The sequence below is a fragment of the Cicer arietinum genome, chromosome 3 (genome assembly GCF_000331145.2).
Source record: "Cicer arietinum cultivar CDC Frontier isolate Library 1 chromosome 3, Cicar.CDCFrontier_v2.0, whole genome shotgun sequence".
NCBI classification, from domain to species: Eukaryota; Viridiplantae; Streptophyta; class Magnoliopsida; order Fabales; family Fabaceae; genus Cicer; species Cicer arietinum.
Genome location: NC_021162.2, coordinates 7638633 through 7649379, shown reverse-complemented (window position 1 = coordinate 7649379; position 10747 = coordinate 7638633).

Here is a 10747-nt window from a genome sequence, read left to right as displayed (position 1 = left end):
ATACCTGAATAATGATGGTTCGAAGAAAGACGAAATGCAAAGAAAAGAGGGTTTGCAGAAAGTTCACAGAAATATGGTTCACAGAAATACGGTTTGAAGAAATACGTAATGAGGGTTACGTATTTCAATGAAAATATATTGTGTGAAATGGGAGAGATGATCTTGGATGGAAATAAGGTTCGAAATGAAGGAGATGATCGTGGAAATAAGGTTCGTAAAGGACGGGATGATAGGGTTTGCAAAAGAAGAGAAGAAATGAAGGTTGAGATGAAGGTTACGTAATGAAGAGGAAACTGAAGAGGTAACTGTTATATATACGTAACACTTTTACAGCGCTTTTTATAAGCCTTTTACAGCGCTTATTTTGTAAAGCGCTCTAAAAGGCTTCTTTAGTTAAATTTTTAAAAGGCTCTTTTACAGCGCTTTTTTCAAATAAGCGCTGTAAAAGACCTCCGTGTGTTATTATGTTATTTGAATGCCTTTTACAGCGCTTTTTTCAAATAAGCGCTGTAAAAGACCTCCGTGTGTTATTATGTTATTTGAATGCCTTTTACAGCGCTTTTTTCAAATAAGCGCTGTAAAAGACCTCCGTGTGTTATTATGTTATATGAATGCCTTTTACAGCGCTTTCACACATAAGCGCTCTAAAAGGCTTCTTTAGTTAAATTTTTAAAAGGCTCTTTTACAGCGCTTTTTTCAAATAAGCGCTGTAAAAGACCTCCGTGTGTTATTATGTTATATGAATGCCTTTTACAGCGCTTTCACACATAAGCGCTCTAAAAGGCTTCTTTAGTTAAATTTTTAAAAGGCTCTTTTACAGCGCTTTTTTCAAATAAGCGCTGTAAAAGACCTCCGTGTGTTATTATGTTATTTGAATGCCTTTTACAGCGCTTTTACACATAAGCGCTCTAAAATGTCTCTTTATGTTAATTTTAAGAGGCTCTTTTACAGCGCTTTTCCCAAATAAGCGCTGTAAAAGACCTCCGTGTGTTATTATGTTATATGAATGTTTTTTAAAGCCTTTTACAGCGCTTTTCCACATAAGCGCTCTAAAATGTCTCTTTATGTTAATTTTAAAAGGCTCTTTTACAGCGCTTTTTCCAAATAAGCGCTGTAAAAGGCCTTATTGTTTTTGTGTTTTGTTATGTTATGTTATTTTTTAAACAAGCTCAACATGCATGCAAAACCCACATAGTAGTAACTGGTCACCACAAAAATCCCTTCCTCTTCACCAAACTCTTCTCCTTTTATGCATCTTCTTCACAAACATCAAAGCTTACTCTTTCACAATTCAATCTCCACCTCAACACCCTTTTTATCTCTTTACATTCTCTTTCCTTCTTAAATCGAAACTTAATTGGTATTCAGGATCATTGCCATGTTGCGAAAAATGGGTTTGTGTCTGGTGTTTTTGGGGATTCCCATGATGCGTACAAGGTGTTTGAAGAAATGGGTTTGTGTCTGATGTTTTTTGGATTCCCATGATGCGTACAAGGTGTTTGAAGAAATGGGTTTGTGTCTGATGTTTTTTGGATTCCCATGATGCGTACAAGGTGTTTGAAGAAATTAGGTGTCTGATGAATATTATTTTTAAAGCTTTTTTACAGCGCTTTGTCAAATAAGCGCTGTAAAATGTCTTTTTTACTCACTTTCAAAAGAGTCGTTTACAGCGCTTTGTGTGAAAAGCGCTGTAAAAGGTATAAAACACTCATTATTTTATTTTTAAAAGGATCTTTTACAGCGCTTTTTAAGATAAGCGCTGTAAAATGTCTCTTTATTTTATTTTTGTGTTTGGTTTATTTGGGTTGGGATGACATTAAAAACATTTTTATCATTGTTTATTGGATTAAAAATATTGTTATCATTGTCTTTATCACAATACTTTAGGAGATGATGAATTATTAGAAATGAGTATTCTGAAGAATCTATATATATATATGCACTGAGCAAAAGAGAATCTCTCTATTCAGTTCAGTTCAGTTCATGTAAATTACTAATTTATATTCAGTTCAGTTCATGTAAATCAAGCTAAATATAAAACACTCATTGTTACATGAACTTGGTATAAAACACTCAAATCAAGCTAAATATAAGCAGAAAATAAATTAATCAGAAAATAAATTAATCAGAACTTAGTATAAAACACTCAATTCAGATTACATGCATATTTACAATAACACAGTTCAGATTACATGCATAGCTTATATAAAACAATTAAACATATATATACATTAAGATGCCCTTCTTCTTTTCCTGGTGACATTCACATTTGTTTGTCCATTTACAATACGAAACGATGGATTAATCCAAATTCCCTCATCATGATCATCTCTAAGATATAAACCATCATCAGTTGAATCAATTTCATGTGGTTGTTGTGATGTTGCAAATAAAAGATCATTACCAACATCTTCATCATTATTGTTATCATCACTTATTTTATTGGTCGATAGGACAACAGACCATTTATCATTAGAAGGATCAGTGACATAAAACACTTGTTGAGCTTGCGACGCTAAAATAAAAGGCTCGTCTTTGTATCCCACCCTATTAAAATCGACAAGCAAGAATCCTGACTCATCAATCCGAACGCCATTATTATTATCGACCCACTTGCAACCAAATATGGGAACACGAAACATTGTGTAGTCTAACTCCCATATGCGCTCGATAACCCCAAAATATGATAGATTTGCATATATTGGGTTTTTGTCTTTTGCACTTGAGACATGCATCGCTTCAGCTACGAGAGTGACTCCACTATTTTGCATAGTGGTCTGATCATCTTGTTCTTTGGTATAAAATGTGTAGCCGTTAATAACATAACCAGTGTAAGAAAAGACATGTAAGCTCGGACCATTTGCTAGCCACCTCAATCTATTTGAAATTGATCCGGGGTCTATATCAAATTTTGACATTATGTGATTTTTTAACCATGTTACAAAACTTCGATTGTGCTCTCGAGTTATCCAATTTTGATTCCTATTCATGTTCAAACGAGATAACTGATCAATGTGTATTGTAACATACGGTTGAACCTCATCATCATTGTGCAGAACATACAATTGTGCCTGCTCCCATTCTGTCCTTGATATAGTCAGTAGTCTCCTTCCAGTTATCCCTTCTCCTGATAGTCTTCCCGAATGACGAGACATGGGAAGCCCTATGGATTCAACATTGGACAGATATTCAGTACAAAATTCAGCAGCCTCTTCAACAATGTATCGTTCAGCAATACAACCTTCTGGTCGACTTCTACTTTTTACGTACCCTTTTAATATTTTCATATATCGTTCTATCGGATACATCCATCTCATATAAGCTGGCCCACAAAGTTGTGTCTCCTTAACCAGATGAACAGTAAGGTGAACCATTATATCAAAAAACGATGGTGGGAAATACATTTCAAGCTCACACAAAGTAACAACAATTTCCCTCTGCAATGTCGGTAATTTCTGAGGGTCGATCACTTTACTACAAATTTCCCTGAAGAAGAAACATAATCTAGTTAAGGCTAGTCGAACTTTTTCAGGTAAAATGGAACGTATACCTATTGGTAGCAAATGCTCCATTATAATATGACAATCATGGGTCTTCAAACCTTTTAACTTGAGGTCTTTCATACAAACCAAATTTTTAATGTTCGAAGAGTATCCTTCTGGAACTTTAACTTCGTGTAGAAATTTACATAAAACAATTTTTTCCTTTCTAGATAGAGTATGAGCGGCTGGAGGTAGATATGTGCGATTTCCTTTCTTTACTGGAGCCAGTTCATTTCTTATTCCCATATCGACCAAGTCCAATCTTGCATTGACGCCATCTTTAGACTTTCCTGGAACATTGAGTAACGTACCAATAACACTTTCAAATACATTTTTTTCAATATGCATCACATCGAGGAAATGTCTTACATACAATGACTTCCAATATGGCAATTCAAAGAAAATTGACTTTTTCTTCCACCCAGTTTTCACCAGCTCTCCCGCAAAAGGTTTGCCAAATTTATTGGTCAAACCTTGTACTTTTTCAAGTATTTGATATCCAGTCGGTGCTAAAGGAGCTTTACCTTCCTCTGATTTTCCATTGAATGCATTTCTCCACCCACGATACTGATGACTATAAGGTAAAAATCTACGATGTCCAAGAAACACATTCTTCTTACAATGTTTCAACCGCATCCAATTTGTACTCTCTTCACATATAGGACATGCACACTGACCTTTAATGCTATATCCTGATAAATTACCATATGCTGGAAAATCATTAATTATGCCGAACAACATAACCCTTAAATTGAAACATTCTTTCTTATACCCATCATAAACTTCCACACCTGTCTCCCACATACTTTTTAAATTTTCGATTAGAGGAGTCAAGTATACGTCGATATCATTCCCCGGTTGTTTGGGTCCAGAAATTAACAGAGACAACATCATAAACTTACGCTTCATACATAACCATGGAGGTAGGTTATATATTACCAAAATCACAGGCCACGTGCTATGTGAGATGCTTTGAAGACCATGTGGATTCATTCCATCAGTAGAAAGTGCAAGTCTTAGATTTCTTGACTCTATCCCGAATTCAGGATACTCGTGATCAATTTTTGCCCATTGTGGGGAATCTGCAGGGTGTCGAAACATTCCATCTCTAATTCTTTCATCTGCATGCCATGTCAAGTGTTTTGAATCTTCTTCACTGCGATACATGCGCCTAAATCTTGGTATTATAGGAAAATACCACACGACTTTTGCTGGAGTAGATTCTTTCTTCTTATATCGAGAGACATTGCATTTCGGACACGCCTTAAGTAGTTCATATTCGTTTCGAAATAAAATGCAATCGTTAGGACACGCATGAATCCTTTCGTAACTCATTCCAATAGAACACAAAATCCGTTTAGCCTCGTAGGTTCGACTGGGAAGTTCATTATCATCTGGCAACATATCTTTTATGAGTGTTAATAATTCCGTAAAGCTTTTATCAGACCATCCATTACTCGCTTTTAAGTTGTACAACTTTAATATCGCTGACAGTCTTGTGAATTTAGTACAACCATTATATAATTCTTTCTCTGCATCACTCAACAAACTTTCAAACATTTTAGGACAATCTCGAAGATCTTCTTCAACTGCTTTTGCAATCTCATCAACTCGGTCCGGCTCATATGTATCTGTATCGAAATCAGTTGAAGCATATGTAGAACTATTCTCAAAATTAATGTTTCCTTTTTTTTTCTCACCATGTCTTATCCAACATGTGTAGCTTTGATCAATTCCATTACATACTAGATGTCCTTCTAATTCATCTTCTCTAACACGTTTTCCAAAACAACATTTTAAACAAGGACAAACTACTCTATTTGGATCTTTTGCATTCTTCACTGCAAACTCAACAAACTCCTTCACTCCAATTTCATACTCTTTTGACAATCGATTGGCTGAAATCCATTTCCTATCCATATTATACCACCTATATAAATGCAGTAACAAAAATAATAAGCTTTCAAAACATATCAACAAGTTTCAAAAAGAAACCAATATCAACTAACAATTTCAAAACAGAACAGATCATGTGGTATGAGTTTTTGACAATTTTTGACAATTTCAAAACAGAACAGATCATGTGGTATGAGTTTTTGACAATTTTTGACAATTTCAAAACAGAACAGATCATGTGGTATGAGTTTTTGACAATTTTTGACAATTTCAAAACATAACAGATCATGTGTAAAAAATACCTTAGACAACGTAGATGGCCGCACAGTACGTAGAGGATATTAGGGTTCGCAACGTATATAATTATTTGAAAGATGTAGAGGATATGAGGGTTTCCAACGTATATAATTATTTTAAAGATGTATTTTACAGCGCTTGTGAAAAACGCGCTGTAATAGGTAGTTAAATTCAATGAAAGCGCATGTGTTTTACAGCGCTTGTGAAAAAAGCGCTGTAATAAGTAGTTAAATTCAATGAAAGCGGATGTGTTTTACAGCGCTTGTGAAAAAAGCGCTGTAATAAGTAGTTAAATTCAATGAAAGCGGATGTGTTTTACAGCGCTTGTGAAAAAAGCGCTGTAATAGGTAGTTAAATTCAATGAAAGCGCATGTGTTTTACAGCGCTTGTGAAAAAAGCGCTGTAATAGGTAGTTAAATTCAATGAAAGCGCATGTGTTTTACAGCGCTTGTGAAAAAAGCGCTGTAATAGGTAGTTAAATTCAATGAAAGCGCATGTGTTTTACAGCGCTTGTGAAAAAAGCGCTGTAATAAGTAGTTAAATTCAATGAAAGCGGATGTGTTTTACAGCGCTTGTGAAAAAAGCGCTGTAATAAGTAGTTAAATTCAATGAAAGCGGATGTGTTTTACAGCGCTTGTGAAAAAAGCGCTGTAATAGGTAGTTAAATTCAATGAAAGCGCATGTGTTTTACAGCGCTTGTGAAAAAAGCGCTGTAACACATTTACGAAAGCGCTTCCGTTTACAGCGCTTTTTTGACAAGCGCTGTAAAATCCTTATAACGTGATGCGCAAACGTTATATGACCTACTACAGCGCTTGTTTTACAGCGCTTTACATAAAAAGCGCTGTAATAGGTTCCGTTATTTTTAAAATATAATTACAACAGCGCTTGTGTTTAGAAAGCGCTGTAAAATGGGCGCTGTTAAATGTCATTTCTGGCGTAGTGGAAATTTGTAATTTTTCTAAAAGTAATTTGAAGGAATATTTTTGTAACACAGGTACGAATTTGTGTCATTAAATAATTAGAGTATTTCATTAACACTAAAATGTATATTATTAATCATTTTAGAGAGTAATTAGTTGTTAGCACTCAAAAGTGTTTTTTTTTAAAATGGCCAATATTAATAATAGTTGTTAATTTTAGTTAGACGGACGGATTAAACTCATAGTCTCTCCTAAATCATCTTATAACTCCAATACACTTGTTGATGTCTGTCGGGACCTAAAATTTTGAGTATTTTTTGAATTCAATGGAGTCGCCATAGAAATTTATTTTAAAAATAGAGAAAATATTAGAAAATCCTTAAGAATAGAAAAAGTAAAAAATGATATTTGAAATCAAATTTTGAATTCAGGAGTCGATTAGGCGTAGGGAAGGTACAACATTCGTTAAAATACAGTTACCTATAGTTAATTGTGAAAAATTATATCAACTTAAATATATTTATTTCTCTTTATTATTAAATATGAATGTAAATTACTTTTTATAAATGTGATTTTTTGAGATAAAATTGTGTTTAAAAAGAGAGGAAAAAAATTTATTATTATGTTCGACAAGAGTGTGGTCTTGCTCTTATGTATCTCCCAGTGCGATGGAGAAATCAAAGCTACGTAGTTCTTGGATAGAAAATGCAGATGTATTGATTATTTTTTAAAGAAAGTGTTTTGTTATTGATAAAAAAAAGTTATTTTGACCAAAAGATGAGTTTGTTTAATTTGAATAATTATTCTAAAATACGAGTTTCAAGACTATCAAGTTGTACAACTTGTGTCTCAAAAATTCAAAGATTAAAAATATGTGACATCTAAATTAATCAAATTTTAAAAGTTGATTTTGGGTTAATTTAAAATCGAGTGTTAGAACTATCAAGTTATCACAACTTGCGTCCTAAAACATTAAAAAAGATATCACATATAATTAATCAATTTAAACTAAATTTCGTATATTTATTTGTGAAGATGAGTTTTAGAACTATCAAGTTGTCACAACTTGCGTCCTAACAACTCAAAGGTAAACAAATATCATATCTAATTAACCTTTCAATATTATATTATAATTTTATCTTTGTTTTCTTTTTAAGAACTTAAAAAAATTGATTCAAAATATTAAATAAGTTTAAATAATTCTACAAAATAAAATCAGTAATAAACACACGAAAACAAAATAGCAACAAAAAAAATATATGAAATTGTAACAACAACATATTTTAATAACAGAACCAAAAATACTAATTATAATGAGTCTCTTTTAAAATATTTTGTAATTTCATAAGTGAGGGAACAAAATTCATTTTAATATTAAATAGCACAACCCAAAAAGAAAAATATGTTATAAAAAAAATGATATTTATGAAATATGTTATAACATGTATTGCCTCAACCGACGAGCAGCCTATGCCAATGCGCAACATGTTCGTCCAAGCAGTGAATAACTTGTTTCACAACTGGTGAATTTTTTGCTCAAATAATAAATATCATGTTCTTTCCTACCAGATTTGTCATGCTGCCCCAGTACACAATTCGTTGACTCGTCAAGTACTTTTAAGTATATAATAAGTGGTTTCCCAAGGACAGGAGGCACTGACAATGGAGGTTTTCACAAGTACTGCTTAATCTTTTCGAAATCTTTTTGTTAATTTTCATTCCATTCAACCTTTTGGTCTTTGCGCAACAACTTGAAAATCGACTTGCATGTAGTGGTGAGACGCGATATGAACTTTGCAATGTAATTCAATCTACCCAAAAAGCCACGAATTTCATTTTTCGTGTGTGGAGTCGGCATTTCTTGTATTGCTCTTACATTATCTTGGTCCACTTCTACCCTTTTTTGACAAACGATAAACCCAAGTGACCTGCTCGATCTTACACCAAAATTGCATTTAACAGGGTTTAAACGGAGTCTGAACTTCCTTAGTCGCACAAACAACTTTTGAAGGTTAACAACATGGTCTTCTTCGATTCGAGACTTTGCAATCATATCGTCCACATAAAACTCTATCTCTTTATGCATCATGTCATGAAATAAAGTTAGCAATGTTCTTCGATAAGTTGCCCCAACATTCTTCAATCAGAATGACATCACTTTATAATAGAAAGTTCCCTATTGTGTGATGAATGTGGTTTTTTTCATATCCTCGAGAGCCATCTTGATTTGATTGAACCCTGAGAAACCATCCATGAAGGAAAAAAAGAGAATGTTTAGTAGTTTTATCCACTAGGACATCAATATGAGGTAGAGGAAAATCATCTTTAGGACTAGCTTTATTTAAATCTCGATAATCAACGCACATTCGAATTTTTTCATCCTTCTTTGGAACTGGGACAATATTAGCTACCCATTGAGGATATTTTTCCACTGCTAAGAAAACAACATCAAATTGCTTCTTGACCTCTTCTCTAATTTTAAATGACATATCAGGTCTCATCCTTCTCAACTTTTGTTTAATTGTAGCACATTCATGCTTGACCGGTAGCTTATGTTCAACTATGTTAGTATCTAGTACAGGCAGATCCTGATATGATCATGCAAAGACGTCCACATAGTTAAATAAAATTTTAATCAACTTTTCTCGTTCACTTTTTTTCCTAGACATACCAATTTTAATTTCTTTCTTATCATTTTTGGTCCCCAAATTGATCACCTTAAAAGGTTCTTGAATAGGGTTGGATTATCTTAGCTTCTTGTTCTATTAGCCTTTCTAGTTCTAGGGGAGATTCATAATTGTCTTTACAATCCTCATCAGCGTGATTAATTGGGTGTTCAAAATTATAAGAATGGATTCTAGCGCTGCTATTTTCAACAGATTCATTTTTGACTTTGCATTGTTTAAATTAAGAAGAAAAAGGAAAAAAGAAAGAAAGAAAATATGAATAAAGATTGCCATTTCAAGTAGAAGAAAAAACCATAGAAAAAAAATGGTTGGAGAATTCAAAGATGCATGTGCCCTAATTAGTTATCCTTATGGCCTTGGGACAAGAAAAAGGATTTGAAATACATAATTACCTTGAACATGAATTAGCAAGCATAGGAAACTCGACGATCTTCCAATTGTTGAGACTGGTGTTTGGAGGACAAGGGTACACTAGTTTGAGAGTATCATCATCAACATGATCTTCTTCTGCAGCAGCCACCTGATCAGCATATATTATTCTAGAGCTTTGAAAGGTTTGGTGAATGTCAAAAATATGAATCTTATGTGAATTTGGTACCTAGTTTTCCAGACGAGTCGTCCTGCTCTCTCTTTTTCCTCTGACAAACTCTTCTTTATCAGGTTTGGTAAGTACATATCCCAACTCATACATATTGTTCTTCTTTGGTATTTCCCACAATTTTCCCAATTTAAGAAAAACCACTCCTTCCAACATGGACTTGGTAGACTTCAATGATGTGATATACACCTTTTGTTCCTTTAAGCGAGACCCTTCACCCATGAAGACGACATTGGCGATTTCTAGTGCTATGAAGGAAGTCTCTATGGCTTCTTTCATGTCTTCAATGTTTCCCATAGAAGATAGATGACTCACTATCATATCTTTTTCCCCATATATTATTACCAACTTATTGTTCACTATAAACTTTAGCTTTTGATGGATAGTGGATGTTACTGCTCAAGCATCATGAATCCATGGTATCGCTAAAAGGCAACTGTACGCCAGTTTAATATCCATTACTTGTAAAGTTATTCCAAAGTTATGGGGTCCGACTTGAATCGGCAGGTCAATTTCACCGATAATTTGTCTCCTGGATCCACCAAACGCTTTCACCACCATAGCACTTGGCTTCATGCAAACTCCATCAACAAATAGTTCCCAAAGTGTTGATTTCAGCATGATATTCAATGAAGAACCATTATCCACTAGCACTTGTTTCACAAGAATGTGTAGTGCTTTATTATGATATGTCCCTTCAGATGGTAATTCACCATCGCTAAAACTCAGACAGCTACTAGCGGTGATGTTGCTGACAACACCATTAAACTGATCGACAGTGATATCATGAGTAACATGGGTCTC